We start from the raw sequence: 10,159 nt of genomic DNA, 5'->3' as shown, positions 1-10,159 counted from the left end.
TCACCTTAAAAAAAAAATTTAAATGAATAAATGTTTTCAAAATAAAATAAATATATTTAATCAATAGAATTTTAAAAAAGGAAAATGATTTAAGTGTATTAAGCATTCATGAAATAAAATTGTCAACAACCATTATAGGCCTCACTAAAACCATCAGGCCAGGGATGTACTCTCATAATGGTGACACCAGACTCAAAAAGCTTTAAAAATCATCCTCAAGGCACCATCAATGATTCAGTTGGGTTTATAAAAGAGAGAGGGTACCACTCATAGTCTTAATGTCACATTGACAGTGGCGAAAGTAAAACTAGACTTTTCTGAACCATTAATTTTAGCACATCAGATGCCCTTAATTTGCAGGGGAATGATAATTAAGGTAGATGAGCTAAGGTAATTGTAGAATATAATTTATACACTAAACAGCAATGAAAACTACCTAAATCACAAAGACTTTCTGATTGGCCAAATCTGATATTGTTGTATTAGGTTGAAGTTTGCATCTGCCACAATAATCTGAGTGTTCAACCTGTGTTTCCATTGGTGTCAGTGGACAATTACTGGCAATTTTCTTGCTCACAATATTGTGCCCTCTGAGTAATAAGTACTATTGTTAGGATTTGAAGGAAATTATGCCAGTCAGCATGAGGACAGGATTTTTATTTGAAACTTCCCTTCACAGTTTTAAAACCAAAACATTGGTTAACATAAGTGATGTAGAAGTTGTCTTTTCCTCCAACCAAGAAATCCTAATGCTTTATCCTGTAAGTATCATGTACTCAAAATATTTAAAAAAAAAATACATGAAAGCAACAACTTGTGTTAATTTAACATGATTAAACAACCCTAGGTTCTTCACTATGACATTATGGAAAAGCATACATCGGCAAGGGAGAGATCAAGGATCATAGAACCCATATTATGTGAAAAGAGGCCATTCAGCCCATCAGGTCTGCACTGAACATCTGAGGAGCAGCCCACCCAGATCCCATCCCCTATCCTATCCCTGTAAGCCTGCATTTACTTCAACCTACCCTGCTCATCCCTGGACATAATGGATAATTTACAATGGCCAATCCACCTAACCTACAGATATTTGGAGAATGGGAGAAAACCCACACAGACAGGGGGAGGATGTGCAAACTCCACACAGACAGTCAACAAATGCTGGAACCAAACCCAGGTCCCTGGCACTGTGAGGCTAACCCCTGAACCACCGTGCCGCCCAAAGGTACTCCCAGGGCAATACAATCCCATAGCACTTTGGGTGTGCAGATACCTGCGTTGTCCCCAAATGTGGAATACTCAACTGCAAAATCTGTGCTAGCGGGGAACTGCATTTGTGTACTTCCCTTGTCAAAAAATGGCCTTTTGTAGTGTATTGGTTGTGTCTCTATCTCTGAGCTAAGAGGCTTGGCTTCAAGTCCCACCTGATCCAGAGATATGTAATAACATCTCTGTACAGGCTGATGATAAAATATTTATACCATACCAAAGCTGACAGTAGGCAACAGACCCAAAACTTAGTTAATGAGGGAAGTTTTAAGGTGACACCTTAATGGAGGAAAGAGAGATGGCGTGGAATCAGGAGGGAATTTCAGAAATTAGGGCCTATGCAAAAGGAGAAATAGCAGAGCGTTCAAAGTCAGTGATTTGTAAGAGGCTAGAATTCAAGAATTGCAGAGGGCTGTATGAGGTGAGAGAAGGAAGGCCAGTGATGGTCTGTAAACAAGGATGAGTGTAGGGAAGAGCAGGATTTAAAGGTTGAAATTTTCCAATAGCATTGAGAATGCGCAGCACTTCCCTTCACAGCTGGGGATGGATCAATACATACAACTACAAAGCAGCCAGATAACTAGCTATTCGCTCATGAGGAGAATGGCCAATCATGTTCCAGGGGTAGAAAGGAAGTCGACTCCTCTGCCATTACTTCATGGTGACCAGATATCCAGGTGCCATCTTTAAAGGGGCTTCTGTGCTTTCTTTCATTAACTATAAGCCAGGAGCATTCTGCTGGTGAATGGAGGTTTTACAGCTGCAAGAATTGTCATCTCTACTACACCTGTTGATCACTGGATCTGCTGCCACTCCATACAACTGGACAAATGCCTAAGTGAAGCCAAAGTGTAGCTACACAGTTAAGAGATGCCTGTCTGCCATTAGTCCTGAAAGGATAGGTGTTCCTGCTTCCCAGGGATAGCATCAGGATTCTCCCCATCTTGAACTGAACACTTCTAACTAAGGCAGAGCCCTATACTTAGCATTAGCTATGTTTCAGTCTCTACTCTCCCACCCATTGTGAACTCCATCCTCGAGGTTCACTGTAATGCTTGTCTCAGCCAGGTTTGTGGGAACTCAGACATTGACTCAGGAACTGGAAGCTATCACCCTCCCTCATTCACCCTCAGCCCTCATGCCATCGTATTTGACCCTGGACATTCCTTCTGGCATTGTGGAACTCTCACCCTCTGAAAACCTTAACCTACCGGTCATAATCATTGACCTGCCTTCTATCATCCTTGATCTTCTCCCGGTTACTCTTGACTCTCAGGAATTCAACATTGACCTTCCCTCCATAACCTTTGATCTCCTTGCAATCATGCTTAATGCACTGTCAATCAATAAATGCCCTCCCATTTATAGTCCAGCTTCTTCCCTTTGTCTTTCAGACGGCATTGTAGAGTTGGCACACTTAGACATCTGTGGTGCAATCTACTTTGACGTCTATCACCTAGTCTAATCATCAATATCTCCCCTCCAATAGAAAAGCTCCCCTTAAAGGAATAAGCAGCTCTTACTCACTCCAAGTCAATCAGAAAAACCACTTCACCAGCTGTTCAAGCAGTCATGAATCTGACGTCACATGTTCGGTTAGTTGAAAAAGTAAACTTAAATTCTGAGCGGCTACCTGATAATGATAATATTTTTAAAACAGGTCTCCCATCAAACCTCTGAACACCAACAACATCCTTTCTTTCCAGTCAGAGTCCATTTGTCTGCTCCGCATGCCATCTGTCACCACCTACTGGTGGAGTTCCTGGAGAACTGCGCAGTTCTTTTACTCAGTGCACTCTTGCTGAAGATCCTGTTCTGTAACAAATCAGGGTTCAGAGTAAAGGGTGAAAAATGTCAACTACAGAGGTAAAGCTCATATTTTGAATGACCTACAACCTAATGGAAATAACTTCGTGGATGTTTTAAAGCACAAATTTAAAGAAAGAAATTAAAAGGAATGAAGGAATACGCAAAATAGATTGGTGATGACATAGAACACCCCAGAAAATGAAAATGGTACGAAAATACGAAAAATTGGCAAAGAGGAAGAAATCTACAGGCACAAAAAGTTCAAACTAAAAAGAAAAAGCATCAAAACATATAGGGAATTTTTAAAAATCTGCTTAATTTCAGATTTTTAAAAAGTAATCCATAGGATATGGATGTCACTAACTAAGCCAACATCTTTATCCATCCTAAATGCCCAGGTAAGGATGGCAGATTTCTTTCCCTACAGTATGTCAGTGAGCTAGATACACTTCTACAGATAATTGACAATGGCTTCATGGCTATCATTAGACCCTTAATTCTAGATTTTTATTGAATTCAAATTCCACCTTCTGCTATAGCAGGATTTGAACTCAGGAATATTAAATGGATCACTAGATGAATAATCTAGCAATAATAGCGTGAAGCTATTCTGTCCCCTTTGCCAGAGCAGCATATAGTGTAAGAGTACATGTTGTACTCTCAAGATGTTAATCACTCTCTCATGTCTCAGATAGCAACAGATTCACATCTCTCTTGTAATAAAATAAAGGCATGGCTAAGTTTCTGGCTTCAATATTCAGATCAGGGAACTGCATAATGCTCAGCAGAACGATAGAAATTTATTCCTGACATTTGATGTATATGAAAGTTCTTCAAATCTATGGTGTTGTCCAACCTTAACTTAATGGAAGTCCCTCAACAGACAATGGCAAACAAGGTTTGGTTTCCTTTTTAATATTTGCAGTTAACTGTAGACAACATTATACATTGCTTAAACAATGATTAATGAATCATAAGAACATTTTATGAAACAGCAAATTAAGTTTTAATAGAAATTCATGATGTACCAAGCTGTATATATCTTGTGAATGTGACTTTCTCATTGGATGCAAAGGATTGTGGAATTGTCTCTGAACTGAAAAGGTTTGGTGGAAACATTTTGACAAAGTATCTGGGTCCTTTGCCTAAATATAATAAGCCATGAAGATAGATGGTATGCCTTCACTTTGGAATGACTGAACTGTTTGCAAACATAAGGAATTTATTTCAATTATTTAAAATTAATAAGGATGTGATTAGGAATATTTCATACTGGATAATTTTTGTGGACTTGAGTTTGAAGGATTGTTGGATATCTTGATCAGATATTTCAAAGAGCTTGATGAGAGTACAGGCAATTTTTTTTTTTAGAAATGACAGGTTGATTCTTCCCCTCCCTGCTGCGGTGACAGTAATGGTGACTATGGCGACCTAATTCCTGTGTATTTGTGACTGATTAAAACCTCAGATTGCCCTTTTATAACCCACTTCCAATTCTCCTCTCCTCAGCTCAGAAACTAGACCAGACTATTCGAACCCTCACTGATTTTCCATAATTTTTATTTTTTATTCTTTTATCCATTTTTGTTTGGAGCTCAGAATGACTCATGGAATTTGGAACAGATTGTGGTGAGTGGAAAAGAATGGATCAAACAAGCTTTTGATTGTTTGTGAGGCCAGGCCTAGAAGTTAATTGTGGGCTGAAGTTTGATCAAAAGGGTTCCGACACACACAGTGACACCAGGAAGAGTATTATATTTAAACAGATAGCAAAAGTTTGTTATGCACGAAGTCAGTACCTGGGAATTGGTTCTGGCCAGTCTGAAGGATACTGTATATTCAAGCAGATGACAGTTGTTGAATAGTAATTGAGGCTTTGGGAAGAGTCTATCAGTGTGGAACCAAAATAGATGCTGTTTTATTGAACTGTGTTTTCTGGCGAGAATGAACTTGGCTGTTGACAACATGGTATAAAGATTTGAAAGCTCCCCGTCTAATCTCCCACACCAGCTGCTGGAAGCCCAAAGCTGATTGAGAACACTTGCTGGCTTTACCTGGACGAATGGAGGCGGTGACCCTGATCAACATTTCAGAAAAACAACCAGTGTCCACACTTACACCAGTGACACATCATCATCATCATCATCAGTGGTCCCTCACAAACGAGGATGTCTCTCTTCCACTCCCAGGGGGAGTCCGTAGGTGGCTGTACAGACCGATGCAGCTTCAGCAGACTCTGCCACACTTGGGGGAAAAAAGGTGGTCGCAGGGATTGGTGGGCAGGGCATTGGTGTGGCAGTGCTCTCTTTTCACCTGGCTTCCAGTTTTTCCCCCGACAGCAAGTCTGGAGATGAGGACGCCTTCCAGGATATCCCTCCTCCACTTTGGATGGTCGTAGGCCAGTGATTCCCAGGTGTCTGTGGGAATGCTGCACTTTGCCAGCGAGTCCTTGGGGGTATTCCTGAAGCATTTCCTTTGTCCACCTGGGGCTTGCCTGCCATTTTGAAGCTGGGAGAGGAGCACCTCCTTGAGGAGTCTCATGTTGGTCATGTGGACAATCTGCCCAGCCCATCATAGCCGATCAAGGGGGGTCAGTGCCTCGATGCTGGGGATATTGGCCTGGTCAAGGACATTGGTGTTGGTGCATCTATCTTCTATCCTCTTCAACTTTATGAAATTTGGGACCTGGAACAACTAGACCTTTATAGACAGTGCCACGAGTGACAGACCGGAACGCCACACAGCAAACATTGCATGGGAACTCAGGCACTATGATATGGACATATCGTAGGGGAAGGACAGTTCTTAAGAAGTGCGCCGCAATCATGGAGTCAGTTTCACCATTAAAAACAAGCTGGTGGACCAACTCAGAGACTCCCCCTGCAGAATTAATGAATGCCTCATGGCACTCTGACTCACCCTTGCTTGGAACCAGTATGACCCAGTATTCAGTGGTCTTTAAAACAATGCATTCATAAAAGCCATTTAAATAATCTGGCCAATTTTGTCATTTTCCTTCATTTATCCCTTCGCTCTATTTGTCTGTCTCTGTGAATGTGGGCTAAAAACAAATGTATGGTCTTTAAAGCATCCACATTAATTAAATAACCATATTGTTTGATTTTCCCTCTCATGTATTTAATAAATAGTTAAGCCTTTTGTTTAAGATGCAAACCGGTGTCTATAAATTAATTATTTGCAGTATCTGGGATTGGCTATTCCAAAGTCTGGTTAGGAGCCATTGGAGTGACTATTGAGGGTTTAGTTTACTTTCGAATGCAGAGAGAGAGGGAGAGAGCTTGTGATGGTGGGGAACTCTGAGAAGTCAATCTACAAGTTAGATAAAGGATGCATTTGTTGTGATAAAACACTGTGTTAGATCATTGTCAGACGTATAGCACATGGCAACATACTGTGTGAGCTTCAAACAAGGGGTCATCTGGGCTGTGCTAAGTCAGTCCAAGGGGTGGGCAGCAGTCATCACTGGGTGTCTGAGCAGTCCATGAAGACTTGGGCGGGGTGGTGGCTGCAGCATCGGAGTCAGTAGGGACTCCTCATAGGGGTAGCAGTGCCTGGAACCTGGATGCTTAGCAGTGGTAGGCCTGGAGCCTGAACTCCTGGTCAGTAGGTGCAGAGCCTGGACTCTTGGCAGCAGTAGACCCAGAGTCTAGACTCTTAGAGGTGTCAGCAAGGCAATGGCAGCAGAAGAGCTGAGGTCTCGTGGACATCAGCATTGTCATTGCTGTTTCCAGAGTGGGACTGTTTGAGGACTGGAACACCTTGCAGAAGCCCTGAAGCTTTGCTTGAGACCCCAGTTTGAACAGAAGATGCAGTTTCATTTAAGTAATTTCTTTTTATTCTCATTGCACCTCAAAATGGAGTTAGATTCTGGTGACAAACACTTTTCACTGTATCTTCAAGCTATATATGACAATAAATCATTCATATCGATTGTATATCTCCAGCCTTTAATGCCAAAGCTGTTACATTAAATCTTGCCTTGAATAAATGTGGGTAACATCACTGAATCTATACTCTCACTCATAAGGCACATGTTCAATCAAAATGGCATGGGTAGATTAGGTCCAAATCACAGTGCTTTCAGTGTTGGTCACAGTAAAGTGCAATGTCTTGGCTGTAGTTGTCAACATCACACTTCCAAATATGGTGGTAAAGGTGGCATATGGCATGCTTGCCTTTATTGGTCAGGAAATTGAGTTCAAGAGTAAGGATGTTATGTTGCAGCTTTATAAGACTTTGGTTAGGTCACACTTAGAATTGGATTCAATTCTAATTGTAGTGAGTGCATTAAAGGCTGAAGATGTACAATGGACTTGCATATTACAGGAAGAATGTGGTGGCTTTGGAGAGGGTGCAGAAGAGGTTTACCAGGATACTGCCTGGATAAGAGGGCATGAGCTATAATGAGAGGCTAGAAAACTTCAGGTTTTTTTCACTGGAGTGGTGGAGGCTGAGAGGAGACTTGTTGGAAATCTATAAAATTATGAGATGCATAGACAGGGTCAACAGTCAGAATCTTTTTTTCCCAAGAATTGAAATGTTTAAAACTAGGGGACATGCATTTAAGGTGAGGAGGTGGGGGGAGGGCAAGTACAAAGCAGATGTAAGGGGCAAGCTTTTTTTCCCCCCAAGAGTGGTAGGAATCTGAAATTTGTGTCAGTGGTGGTGGTGGAGGCAGATACATTAGGGGCATTTAAGGGACTTTTAGATAAGCACATGAATATGCAAGAAGTGAAGGGATATGGACCAAAGGCAGGCAGAAGGGCGTTTAATTTGGCGTTGTGTTCGGCACAACATCGTAGGCCGAAGGGCCCATTCCTGTACTATACTGTTCTATGTTTTATGCTCAAAGATCTATAATGTCTGAGGCTCTCTGCACACCAGCAGCAGTTGTTTGGCGGTTACAAATTCTTTCATCTTTGGAGTGTCTGACTAGGCTGCTCTCATCATGTTATGGTTGTACAGGACATTGGTGAGGCCACTTTTAGAATACTGAATTCAGTTCTGGTCTCCCTGCTGTAGGAAAGATGTTGTTACATTTGAAAGGGCTGAGAAAAGATTCACAAGGATGTTGCTGGGATTGGAGGGTTTGAGCTATGGGGAGAGATTGAATAGGCTGGCTTTTTTTCCTGTGGAGCATCAGAGGCGGAGTGGTGACCTTATAGAAGTTTATAAAATCATGAGGGGCATAAATAGCATGAGTAGCCAAAGTCTTTTCTTCTAGGGTGGGGGATCCAAAACATGAGAGCATAGGTTTAAGTGAATGGAGAAAGATTTAAAGGGACCCGAGGGGCAATTATTTCACACAGAGGGTGGTGGATGTATGGAATGAGCCACCAGAGGAAGTGGTGGAGTTGGATACAATTTCAACATTTAACAGGCATCTGCATGAGTACACAAATAGGAAGGGTTTAGAGGGATCTGGGCCAAATGTTGGCAAATGGGACTAGATCAGTTTAGGTTGTATGGTCAGAGTGGAAGAGTTGGACTGAAGGATCTGTTTTCATGTTGTATGCATCTAAGACTCTATGAGTGCAACTTAACCAAGTTTAACAGTGAAAATTATAATACAACAGTGCAAGTATAAATATATTAGCAAAAGTGATATGTAGCAATCATGCCACCTAGGTACCTTCAATAAGGGGAGACAATGGCCTAGTGGTACTATCCCTAGACTGTTAATCCAGAGACTAAGATAACATTAGATTACTTAGTGTGGAAACAGGCCCTTCCGCCCAACAAGTCCACACCGACCCTCCGAAAAGCAACCCACCCGGACACACTCCCCTACATTTACCCCTTCACCTAACACTACGGGCAATTTAGCATGGTCAATTCACCTAACCTGCACATCTTTGTGACTGTGGGAGGAATTACACAATGGCAGGAAGACAGGCCATTGCTAGAAATGCACTGATTACAATTTGATACACAAGTGTAAAACCAAATGAGGGCAATCCCATTAATCGGACATTGGAAGAAATTGAGTCAGTGTCAAAACCTGCAGAGATATTATTGAATGTAGCCAGTCTATGACAATGTCATTTATGATGTTATTTAGGTTATTTTTGGTGGTGTGGCAGGGATAGAATCTAAATAAAGATTCAAACAATGAGCTGTGGGGGTGGAAAAACAGGCATAGTTTTGGAAAGGAAGAATACAATTAAGGACATGAGAAAAGGTAGTCTGGAAAGAGACATAATAGCTTTCAATAACAGAAAGACGAAGGATGAAAGCAAAATATTGCAGATGCTGGAAATCTACAACAACCACAGAGAAACTCAGCAGCTCTGGCTGCATCTGTGGAGACAGAAACAGAATTAACATTTTGAGTATGGTATGACTTTTGCAGAATCAAGGAAAAGGCTTTTGAGCAGGTGGCTGCTGATAGTTTTTAAAGGGGAACCAGAAAGTGGAAGAATCATATGTAACATAGCTAGCACAGAATACAATTAGATGGTGAACAGCTTATGAGAATGGGGTGCACATTCTGGAGATACAGGTTCAAACCCTGCTATGGCAGATGGTGGAATTTGAATTCAATAAGATGTCTGGAATTAAGAGTCTAATGATGACCATGAATCCATTGCTGATTATTTGAAAAACCCATCTGGTTCACTACTGTCCTTCAAGGAAGGAATGTGCCATCTTTTCCTGGTCTGGCCTAAATGTGACTCCAGACCCACAGCAATGTGATTGACTCTCAACTGCCCTCTGGGCAATTAGGGATGGGCAATAAACGCTGGTCTAGCCAATGACATTCTCATCCCGTGAATGGATATAACAAAAGTCCTGGAAAGCATCTGAGGACTGGAACCAGACTCTGCTGGAATGGATGTGCATTTTCATTGAAACAGATGGAACTATGATCCAATTAAAAAACACAGAACTGTGGTTGTAGAAATCAGAAATTGCTGGAAAATCTCAGCAGGCCTGACTGCATCTGTGAAGAGCAAGTAGAGTTTCGGGTCCAGTGACCCCCCCTCAGAACTAGGAGGGTTTAACTGCTTTCACTCCACGTAACCATGTCAAAAGTTTGAATACACATACAAATAAG

General features: G+C 41.6%; 1 pseudogene; it reads left to right on the top strand.

Moving 5' to 3' along the window:
* The first annotated feature begins 1,176 nt into the window (after positions 1 to 1,176).
* On the top strand, positions 1,177 to 1,352 carry LOC122539603 (annotated as a pseudogene).
* The last annotated feature ends 8,807 nt before the right edge of the window (positions 1,353 to 10,159 follow it).

The sequence above is a fragment of the Chiloscyllium plagiosum genome, chromosome 32 (assembly GCF_004010195.1).
Source record: "Chiloscyllium plagiosum isolate BGI_BamShark_2017 chromosome 32, ASM401019v2, whole genome shotgun sequence".
Classification (NCBI taxonomy): Eukaryota; Metazoa; Chordata; class Chondrichthyes; order Orectolobiformes; family Hemiscylliidae; genus Chiloscyllium; species Chiloscyllium plagiosum.
This window is presented reverse-complemented; position numbering and strand designations above follow the sequence as displayed.